Below are 12,382 nucleotides of genomic sequence, written 5' to 3'. Positions count from 1 at the left end.
TTCCATTGCTAACAAGTGATTCAGTGTTAAAAATAAATGTTAATTCCTATGATATTCCAAGCAATTACAATAATGTATATCCATCTTAAAGCCAAAAACATTATGTCAGTTGATAATTTGTCAAATTGTTATTTGAAATTGAACTCTCGGTAAGGTAGAGTAATAAAACATTAGCACTTTTATACACCTGGTTCTTAGTAATTATAAAAAGTTAAGTTTACAATCTAATGGGAAATAATTACATTTTAGTGTTAATTTTAGGCATTAGCTTTATATGACCGTGTTAGTGCTGTTTTAATAAGCTTTGGGATAATGAATAAAGTACTATTATAATTTAAGTAATATAACTGAGCGTTAAACCCAAACTATTTATTATTTAAACCAGACTATCATGTTATTTTTCATTTTTCTTTAATGAATAAGGTTTTTCTGGTTATGAAGTATATATGTTCCTGAAAAAATCTGAGAAATGCTGACAGGCATAAGAAGAAAAACCCAAAATGTTTATATGTGTTCTCACAATCAGTAAGTAAATCTGTTTCCCATATTTTCTTCCTATCTTTCTCTATGTATTAGTAGTGAGGTCATTTTTTTGTTTTCTTTAGTACAAAATTCCAATTGGGTTCTTTATTAAGAACTTGCTTCTCAAAGCTCAGATTTATTTTGTTCTTATTTTCTGCTTGGACTATAATTTGACTTTGTAAGAATTCACAGTTTTATTACATTCATATTTTTAACTTCTTTTTATTATAAGAAATACACATTCATAAAGTAACCACTCAGAACTACTGAAAAGTAGAAGTAAAATATGATAATGATCTGTCCATAAAAAATTCCCACAGTTTGCATTTTTTAAAAACACAGTATTATCATTTATAAACATAAATCATAAATCTTTTGGGTTAAAACAATATTTTCAAAAGTAATTTACCTTTTTGCATATGTTTCAAAGATTTAAAAGTTGCATTTTAACATTCTAATGTAGCAAAGACTAATTCAAGTTTTCTCGTTCAGCTTAACTCTGTAACCTATGCCAGCAATTCTAATATTGCTCATGTAAAATAATCATTTTATCTGAGCTTTACAAAAATGCTTCTTCTTTATATTTTCTATTATTCTTAAGATGCATTTGTTGATTACTCCTCTTTCAAATCCTGCATGAATGCATAATCACAGCAAACCAACACATAAAAGACATTGGTCTGTTTTCAAATTGCAACATTTTTTCTTTAGCCCAATTATGTTTTACTAACAGCATCTGCTTCCAATCTATTTGCACTTTTAGGAATACTGATTTTCATTAATAGCGCCTGAAAAAAGCAGCAAACCACAAAGGACATGTAATTAATATCATCAAACAAGTATTTAACAAAATGCATGATTAGCTATGTTTGTGGCCTCTAAATTGAGCAAAAGTACATATCTCACCATTTCATTTTACAGTCTCTATTTAGTTCTTCCCCATCTTGATATTGTGGTTTCAGTAACAAAACAAATAGCCCCGTTTATCATTAAATTGTAAACTCATAACAATACACTGTTTATAAAATATCACATATCCTGTAAGTTTCTAAGCCAAATTATTTCATTGTGGTGGCAGACGGTTGTGGAAATAAATCTGTTTTTATATGTTGGTTCTCTTAGCTTACAGTAATAACTAACTCTAACATATTTAAGTGAGGGTTCAAATAATAGAAATGAACCAGGTTCCAAATATATAAATTACATTGCCAACTGTGAGAAAGTCGAAATCTGTGTTCCATGTTATTTTATTTAAATTTATGAATTATGTGAAATGGGTAATTCCATCCATTTTTCCAGTATGGTTTTATAAGAAAAAGACATGGAAATTGATATCCTCCATAGAACAGCAACAGTTTAGGCCACTATTTTTATGGATGCAGGGATCCAAGAATTAAATAAGAATAGACAGTGGCATTTAAAAACATCTCTGAATAAGAACTGATTGACCAATTACATGCTCACAGCTGGAAGGTGTTTGTTTCCATATACTTTTCAAAAGATTGCATTTGCCTTTGTGGACAAACATCATCCCCAAGAAAGGAAATTAAGAACATGAAAGAGGTGTTTTGTTTGTTTCAGGTTCCTTTCATTATGGGTATTTTTTAAAAATTTAATACCATGGGCCGGGCGCGGTGACTCACGCCTGTAATCCCAACACTTCGGAAGGCCAAGGAGGGCAGATCATGAGGTCAAGAGATCGAGACCATTCTGGCCAACATGGTGCAACCCTGTCTCTACTAAAAATACAAAAATTAGCTGGGCGTGGTGGTGCGTGCCTGTAGTAGCAGAAGTTAAACTACTCGGGAGGCTGAGGCAGGAGAATCGCTTGAACCCTGAAGACGGAGGTTGCAGGGAGCGGAAATCGCACCACTGCACTCCAGCCTAGTGACAGCAAGACTCTGTCTCAAAAAAAAAAAAAAAACAAGAAAAACCATGAATTCACTATTCGAGATATGTATATATAGAGAGAGAGAGTGAGAGAGAAAGACAGAGATAATTATGTCTATCATTTTTTTTCATGAAAACAAGCGATGTTTTGTACCCAGAGTGCCATAATCAAGTAATGAAAACAGACTTGAAAAAATAAGTGGCAGCTTTATTAACAGTTACTGTATTTAGGGATGTTATATTCTGTGGCTGTTTCTAAAAGGTGGCAAAGCAGTTGTGAAAAACTTTAACTTTCGTTCGCTATAAAAATGTCATATACAAAAATAAAAACAAAGTAGTGCCAGAATACCAGCTTCCCATACAAATACAAAAATGTATCTAAAGGGAGAAAGAAACAGTCGGTCTCCAAAATGTAAAATGAACAAGGTTTTTTTTTTCTTTTAAGCTTGGATTATGTTGAAAATTGCCTCAATTTTTTCTCTTCACATCATACAGATAAAGAAAGTTCAAGTGACTTTTCAAAGTCGTATTCAACCCCCCAAAAAACTAAACAATCTTATGTATTTAAGTTTGATTGTAAAATGAATTTTGTATAGAAAAATTATAAAATATTTACTACATAAGTTCACAGGCTCCAGAGTCCTTGATGCCTCAACATCTGAGTGTTATTTGTATTTGCCATGATGGTGAGCAACAGTATGCCAGGCAAAATTACATTTCTTTGTAGAATTGCCAATTTGAAATAGTACTGTGACGTCCAGAGGTGGTTTGGGACATATTTTTGAAGAAAAAAAAATCGCTCCTGGAAAAAATATATTTAATAATTATAGTTTTTTTCTCTCCCTTTTTAGTTTGCCTTCCACAACATATACAAAATGTCAGTATCATTGATAAGAATATTCCAAGGGATATTAGAGGTAAATGAACAGTATATTGATGACCAAATTCAAATATAAAGTTGTCAGAGAATTCACTGCATCTGGTATCAGTTTGTCCTGATTTTTAAAAGAGTCATCAATATTAAAAATTGTCATGTATGAGCTAGTGCATTTTCTGAACTATATACATATTTTTAAATATTAAAATAATATATGTGCATTGTAGTAAAATTTAAAAGCACAAAGAAAGCAGGGAAGAAAAATTCACTCCCTACGAATGAAAACCACTACTCAGATCTTGATATATATTTGATATATATTCGATGATATATATCCTTGAAATCTTTTTTCTGTGTGTGTATTTGCATTTCAAAAAGTAAAATATTGCACATTCTGTTTTGTAAACTGTTGGGGTGTTTTATCAGTCTTGGTAGATGATGGAAATCTTCCGGTGGCCCAGGATTCTTCTATAAGGTAATTTAGATTGGCCAACAGGGCTACTTTCAATGATCATAACTGGATTCATTCAACACATTCCATATTATGAGATGTTTAAATTGTGTCTAATTTTTCAGAATTGGAAACAGTGCTGCAATGCATATATTCTTACACCTCTGTCAGCAGCTGTAACTATCTTTGTAGGGCACATTTCTATGAGAGATGTTGTTTCTTGTTCATTTCTTTTTTCATTTTTTTCTTTTCTTTCTGCTTTTTTTTTCTTTTTTTCCCTTTTCTTTGGTATGTTTGTGTTGCTTTATTTTGTTTTCTCTTCAGATTGGTTGCTTGTTTTTTAACCAAGTAAAAGTGATCCAAAAGAGCAATCTTGCTTTTACAAGCCAAAATATTAAAACATTTAAAAGGCTGAAGTTCCCACATTCCCACTTCCTCCTCCTCAGTTTGCTGCATAGCTTTTGAATCCTCTCTCTATCTATTTACAGGTAACATATATGTGTATATAGACAATATATCATACAGCTGCATAGTCTTAAATACTGTTATAGTAATTCAAATTGCATTTATTCTCAGTGATGGGCATACAATTGAGCTGAAGGAAAGTGAGAGAGAAATTAAAGGCATGATAATCTAGTGAAATGATGATATGAGCTAAGCTAAAGAAGGTAATGTCTTCTTCCATGACTGGAGAAGCCTGCTTAGCATTTTAAAAAAATTAAAAATCATGATCCAAAAATTGTGATCCTACTGCAATGTCAGCCCACAGTTCATTCCACAGACAGAGGTGATGAGAAGCCCCCTGGACTGCCAAGCAGTCATTACTCCTTCTGGAATCAAATCCATTAGTCCTACTGTGCAGTTGTGTACACCATTCAGCACCTTCAAAAATTACCTTAGGAAATGTCCAAAAGATTTGTAGAAAATGTACACCAAACTGGAGCTTTTTCTGTATTGGTAAGCAATTTTAGAGCTAAGTAGAATAGAATTCCCTCAGAAAGTACCAAAGTGCTCAGAAAGAAATGACAGAACTGAATTTCAAATTTTCTGCTCCCTTTTCCTAGTTTCAGGGATGGCAGAGAGAAGCAGGGGTGTAAGACTTGTGAAGCAGGTAAGTTGCAGTTGAAGCACTCAGGGAAGAGGGCTTACCACATTGAAGTGCTTCTTGCAGGTATAGCATGATCCCCTGAGCACCGCCTCTCCTTCCCAGAACTCCCTCACGCTGCCCACACATATATTCCCAACAAGAAGCAAGGTGTCATGAGGATAGTACAGGAGATAGTGGTGTCATCCTGGTGGCACCTGGTTCTCCTTCCTCCTGACCCTTGTACCAGGGATGAGCCTCTAACTCTCTGCCTTTCATTGTGAAGTGTTTCCATATAGAAAACTTTGTGAACTGTTTTCCATCTCCCCGGAGGTAACGCTTTCCTAATATAAAGGAGGGATATTGTAGGGGATTGAGGGTGGCAATGGAGGATTAAGAAGAAGGGAAGATGAACTGCAATGCAAAAAAATAATAATTTACAACTCCATTCATTTTTGTTTCTTCTCAAATTTTCTCCCAGTAGATGAATCAACAAAAGTAAACCACCTAAAACATAGTGCAACTTAGAAATTGATGAATTACTCTTTTTTTTTTTTTCATTTCTGAGTGTCAAACCAATCCTAAAATGCCATAAAAACAAACTTCCTGTCAATAAAGGAATAGGCTTCAAACTTATGGGAAATACTTTAGAAGCATACTTAGTAGACATCAAATTACTGCTTCAAAACATTCTGATACATCAAACCCAGGAGTATCAGAAACAGATGGGCTCCCTTCCTCTCTGTATTTCACACAAACTCCAAAAATAAAGGAAGAGCCTGGAAAAAAAGCATTTCCATTTGCTCATCCCATGTTTGAAAAATTATTTTTACCCACACCCAACCCATTCTAATTATACAATTTTATTGCAGTGGGGAAATTAATTATTATTGCTTTACTAGAAGTGCTGACACACATTTGATCTTTCAAAAACGTCTGACTCTTCTTTAGCCTCTTTTGCAAAGGCATCAAGTCATTTGAAAAAAAAAATCCATAAAAGAACTTCTAGGCTCTGGCATCAGAATTGATGCCACATTGTTTCCAAGCAAACCAAATCTTCACACATGCATTCTTCTCCAGGTCTACCTCCATGGCACAGGAGGAGGGAGACATTTATCATCTTTCCGGTTAAATTGAGCAATAGTGTGCTGAATCAGAGAAATCCCTGCTCGCAACAAAAAGCCACCCAGGTTTTTCTAATTTCTTCCCCAATTTTATGCATTAACTACTAGGTTGATGCAAAAGTAATTGTGGTCTTTGCCATTTTTGTAAAAGTAATAGCAAAAATCGCAATTAGTTTCACACCAACACAATATTTTCCAAACCTACCTATTTTTCTGAGCTGTAGAGAAATCTAAGAAGCTATAATTTTATCTATACCTATGTCTATCTGTAGAATGTTTATTTGTGTGTCAGAGTGTATGGATTACTGATATGGAAATGTTTGCAGTGGTAGTTTCTGCTTCCATGTGTATGTATGGTGAAATTCAAGTCCTATTCAGTTGCATTTGTGATAAACATTTATTCTTAAAGATCTCCCCCAGTCATCACCTTTTCCCCTCTTTAATTGGTCATTCTCTTCTTTTGTCTGGTAAAATCCATCAAGAGTTAGGATCAAAGATAGACACCTAAAACCTAAACCAGCTCCTTTCCTCCATCTTCTGTTTATTGAATCAAGAGTTAAAACCGGGTGAATTCAATTACTCCTTTGAGGAACACATTTTTGTTTTGAAAGACAGATCCCTAAAACCAGCATAACTCAAGCATCTGTTCAATGAACAGCTCAGAAACATCCCCAGATTGTGCCAGCTTCCAATTTTAAATACAGTCTGGAGCATGGCCCCGGGAACAGTGCTGCTGGATTTTCTATGGCAGGCACTGGCCACCTGTGTTGCCTGAGGCAAGTTTGTAACATTTCTGTGTCTCTACTTCCCTCATCAGGACAATAATAAATAATTATAGAATCCACCACCTCATGGGAATTGGGTGAAAATTACATTAATATTCATAAAGGTCTTAGTGCCTGACACACAGAAAGCAACAAAATTTTTTTTACTAAGTACACTATTTGCCTAAATAACTAGAAATTCCTTTTTTCTAGAAAACAGACTATTTAGGCCTCTTGAGGTGTCCTCACAAAAGCAATTTGGTCCATATATTATTGATAAGTCAGTGTCTCTGTGGGGACATGAGGGCCTGGGGTTTCCTCTTCTGCCACCTTGCTGATGTCACTTGCCATATCTAGGCCTCTTTAAATGCTTGCTTTCTTGCATTCTGGGGGAGGTTATGGGATTACTGTCATGCCCATAACAGGCACCCAATAAATAATTTTGGAATGAATGAATGAAGAAAGAATAGACTGTGATTTCATTTTTAAATAATGAATGGGGATGGTGGTGGGAGAGGGGGTAGTGTGTGTGAAGAGTTGAGGCACAAGTACCTCCTTTAGCACCCCGCTGAAAGTTCAGATTTTCGCCAAGGAGAAAAACAGAATTCTGAGCCCAGTGACTCAGGAAAGAGGCTTTAGTGACAAAGCCAGTGGCAGCTGACAGAAATGGAGACAGCCATCCTATAACAGAAACAACACCCCCTGGGAATCAAGCAAGCTGTTTATAAACTTTGGCTCTCTCAAAGATTGTGTGACATCTCCAAGGTCCAGAATCCCCCACTGGAGACAACGGCGATAATAAATAGAACTTTCCTCCCAGGGTCTTGACCCCACCATCTATTATGCTGGCCAAAACTCATATCACCTTGAACCTCAGTTACCTCTTTCTAAAAGAAGGATGTTAATTCAGTAGTTTCAGGAAAACACGTAAGTATGTCTGCGAAAGTGTCCAGTAATCTACCTAAAATGGAATTAAAAAGAAGGTTCAAAGCATTGTTATATCTGAATTAGAAGAGAAAATAGGATTAGTCCTAAGAAAAATATCCCTAAGAATATTGATGATGTAATACCAGACCAGGCTTTTAAAGGAGACTGTGAAATCTCTATTTGGGGAGAATTTGAAAGAAAGGGGAGGAAGGAACATCTGTTGGAAGGAGTGAGTAACGTAAAAGGTCCCTGGAGGTTCTTTTTGGCTCTCAGATTCCATAATTCTGTGGCCTCTAAGAACACACACTGTAGCGCCCAAGAAGGGCTGGTGACTGCTAAGTGTCACCTTTCCTGTGGTGTCCAGAGGCACAGGCCAGCACTGCTCACAGGTGTGCTGAGATGTGAGCAAGGATGGCATCTGGAAGAAACAGAAAAGCTGCAGACCAGGCTGGCTTCACCAGATCTTATTTGTTGAGTAATCTCTTTCAGGAGACAGCAGTGTATCCACGTGCCGTCTTGCTACAAGGTTTTGTAGGACCTGAATCGTATATAATTTGGGGGCCCTTCTTTGAGGAAAAGATTATGAAATTACACAAATGTCAAAATGGCCAGGCAACTGTGGCTCACGCCTATAGTCCGGGCTACTCAGGAGGCTGAAGCAGGAAGATCACTTGAGCCCAGGAGTTATAGGCTGCAGTGAGCTCTGATTGCATGGCTGCACTCAAGCCTGGGTGACAGAGCAAGACTCTGTCTCTAAAAAAAATAATAATAACAATGCACAGGGCCTTGAAAGGGGCCCATGCAAGTGAGAGACCCTGAAATCTAAGCTTCATTAGCTTCCTAACTTACCTTGCCTACAACCACAGTATTATGATTCCTTTACAGATTAGGAAACTAGGGTTTGGAGAAGTGAAAGGACTTGTTCCAAGTCATGTCACTGATGAGTGGCCAAGTTGGAAATGGCTCCCAGTTCTCTCATGTCTGTGACACTACAGCTGCACTTACAAGTAGGGTGGAGCCTCTGCTCTCACCTCTGGGTAAATCTACGGTTGCTGGGGCTCCTATTTCCCTGAGAGGTGTTCACTCCTCACTCTGAGCAGAGTAGTTAAATGCTGAGTATCCCCCTGTATGAGGGTTTCAGAAAACCTGAAGGTTTGCCAGGCCTACAGTGCTTAGAGGTTTGATTATGGGGGCCTTCAGTGAGGGCAACTGACAACACTGATCATCTGTGAGTGTTAAAAGATACAATATTTATGGCTATGATAAAAGATGTAAGCATTAATGTCTATGGCAGAAGTCAGGAACATGGTCACAAAAGTGATCCTAGAATGTTAATGATGCCAGGGACCCAGTCCAATGCCATCTTTCTCCAACTCAAGATGAAAATTGAGGCCAGAGAGATTAAGTCAGTTGCCCTAGGTCACACAGATTCCAGTGCCAGAGTTGGAACTAAGAATCTACTGCTGGAATTTCAATGCTTTGTTGCCAACATCCTTACGGGGGCTCCAATTCCACAAAATATTCTTTATTTACTCCCTAAGCAAGGACAGTAATTTTGCTTTCAAGAGTTGAACACTTAACCATGAATTTTGATTTTTGCTTTATTTCAATAATAAACAAAACACTTTCCATGTATTTTTTTTATTCTACGAAATGCTTGGGGAAAAAATCTCCTATCATGATTCTTGCAAAAAAAAAAAATTTCCACATTTACATTTAGCTGATTAATGTTATTGCCTGGTGCTTTCTATTGTTAAACAAAGAGTTTGCCCAGTTAGGGGTGTTTGTGAAAAGAAAGTTTCCATGCCTGAACTTCCACCTTGGTGTCAGTGAAGGATATATTTTCATGCATTTTAATTGACTCTTGGAAGATTGTTGTCTATAATAAGATTTAAGATGTCCCATTTCCAATAAGCTGGCTACATTGTTCCCACAATTCCATGCCAATAGATGAAGTTTATTGCTGATGATGGCCACTTTCCCTCCCATTTCCTGTCTTTCTCCTCATTTTTCTACTCTGGATACTTCCCCAGCTACTGAGAAAATGCTCAAAATGGTCCTCTAAAACTATGGTGCTCAATAGAACAACTCACAATGATGGAAGTGTTCTCAACTGGCACCATCCAATATTGTAGCCATTAGCTATATGTGGCTAGTGAGCCCTTGAAATGTGATTATTCTGACTCAGGAACTAAAATTTAAATTTCATTTTAATAAATTTAAAATATAGTCATGTGACTAATGGCTACCATATTGGACAGTTCAAATGCAGAATATTTTCATCACTGCAGAAAATTTTATCAGACAGCACTAAGCTAAAGGGTCTACCCCTGAGCAAAAGCCCTGAGACTCTACCCCATGTCTGACCCTGAGCTGGGGTTCATTATTTGGGCTGAGCTAAAAGAGAGGCCCCCAAGATGGCTTGGTGAGCAATTTCTGGGACTTCAGGATACAATGAGTTCGGGCAGGGTGGAGGCACTGTATTGGTTCCTATACAATCAAGCTTTGGAGTATATGGAGAAGAGAGCTTAGAGACCTCTAGTTGCTGCCCCTCTTTACAGACAGGAAAACTCAGTGGCAGTAAATTAGTCTCTTGGCAAAAGTTAACACAAAAGTTAATAACTGAGCTTGTCTGCTAATTCCCAAGCCACTCCTCTTTTCTGGTTGGGTACAGACCAGTTTTGGGAGACCAGGGCATGTCATTCTTTCTTGTATTACTTCAGCACATCCGTATTGTGTATTTCCCCTGTACAAGGATTCTTTTGTTTAGGATGGACAGGGTGGGAGACATGAGTTGCCTCTTGGTGGAGGAGAAAGGCGTGTTCATCAGCTTGCCTCAAAGGGCTGTGCAGAGGATGGGATAGGGTGACCAAGCCTTACCTGGGACTGACTCAGTTTTAGCACTCAATGCCCCCACGCCAAGAAATAGCTCAATCCGAGGCAAATCAGGATAGTTGTTCCACTGAGACCAATGATAATGTCACCAATCTTCCAAAATTCAGATGAAGCAAAGAATCAAGGCAAGTTGCCAGCCATGGTGATATGCACCTGTACACCCAGCTACTCAGGAGGCTGAAACAGGTCGATCACTTGAGCCCAGGAGTTTGAGTCCAGCCCGGGCAACCTAGCAAGATGTCATCTCTAAAAAGAAAAAAAAGAATCAAGGCAAGTATAACATTTTGGTGGGTGGCTTATGCCTTTGCTTTATAGATTCAGAGAAAAAGACGTTTCCTGGTACTTTTCACTTCATCTGCATTCAATTGTTCTCCTCAACCAGCAACCTTCAAGCAGCACTGCTTTTAAATGGACCATGTCTCCTTGCAGAACATTACATCTTAAAACATACCTTTAAAAGACCATAACATGATTTTAAAACAGAGATATGGAGTGATTAACCCACAATGTAGGACTCTGTTCTGGAGTCTGACACCGGCTGTTACAAGGTGAAGGCATTTATACAGTCGTCAGTCATCTGCACCAAAACCTGCTTTAGTGGAGGTCTGGGGATTTCTAATGGCCTCTTTAAGAATGCCCTGTTTCCACTCGAATCACTCCTAGACAGAAATATTATTCAGGTACCCATCAAACACCTGGCTATGACATCAATTAGCCAAAGCCCCAGAATGAAGGAGTCAGCAGAGGATACCAGAGGGAGTCCCAGGTTAGGAAACAAGAATCTGGGTTCTAGTTTTAATTCTTTCATTAGATAGGCTGTGTGACCTTGGGAAAATCACTTGAACTCTCTGAGACTCAGCTTCCTCATCTGCAAAGGGAGATACCAATGCCTGGCCCAATTGTTCTCATGGGGAGATTATGGGGAATCAGTGAAGTAATAAATGTGAATGTGCTTTGAAAAGTTTTGCACCAACCTCGGTGCAAAGGAAATTGTGTTTTTGCTATTACTTTTGCACCAACCTAATACAACGACAAGATACATAGTTCAGGGCCTCTGATAGATGAATCTGAGCTTTGGAAATGTAACCATGAGTGGAGATGAAGCACAATTACAGGGCAGGGAGAACCAACCTTCACTTAAATCATCCACCTCCCTGAAGAGTGAGAAAGGGGACATACGAAGGCAGAAAAGAAACAGCAGAAGAAACACTAATCCAGAGAGAATGTATCAAAGAGCTAGAGGAAATTGAAAAGGCTACATTGTCTCATTCTGCCATTTTCTTCTGTAACAAAGACGTAAAACCTCAAATTGGGTCATTTGAAACAAAGTGCCAGAACAATTGCAAGACCCCACAAAGGCAGAAATACACACAAGATACATCTATTAATGTGTACTTACGCTGGATATTGTAGTATCGCAATGCATGTCAAGATATTGCTTTCCTGCTATTTCTGTATAGAATACATAGGAGATATCACAACAATTAGATCACTCGCATCTGAAGCCCAATCTAATTTATTTTCCCAGAACATTTTTTATACTGACAGTCCTTGTATTAGTCAGCTACTGCCACAATAATACTGTGTAACAAACAGCCACCAAACCCCAGTGTCTATATGTCAGTCAATACTGATTTTTGTTACTGAGTCTAAGGCCGGTTCTGATGGTGTCAATTGGGTTCACTTGTGCACTTGTCATCAACCAGGGGTTGGGAAGATGTATCTGCTGATTTTGGCCAGGCTCACTCATATGTTTAGGGGTTAGGCTTGGCTGACTAATACAGAACCATGTCTCTGGGAGCTCTTCTATGTGTACAGTTGACAGACAAAATGCAGGACACCCAGTTA

Source organism: Hylobates moloch, unplaced genomic scaffold (genome assembly GCF_009828535.3).
Source record: "Hylobates moloch isolate HMO894 unplaced genomic scaffold, HMol_V3 SCAFFOLD_1, whole genome shotgun sequence".
In the NCBI taxonomy this organism is placed as follows: domain Eukaryota; kingdom Metazoa; phylum Chordata; class Mammalia; order Primates; family Hylobatidae; genus Hylobates; species Hylobates moloch.
This window is presented reverse-complemented; position numbering follows the sequence as displayed.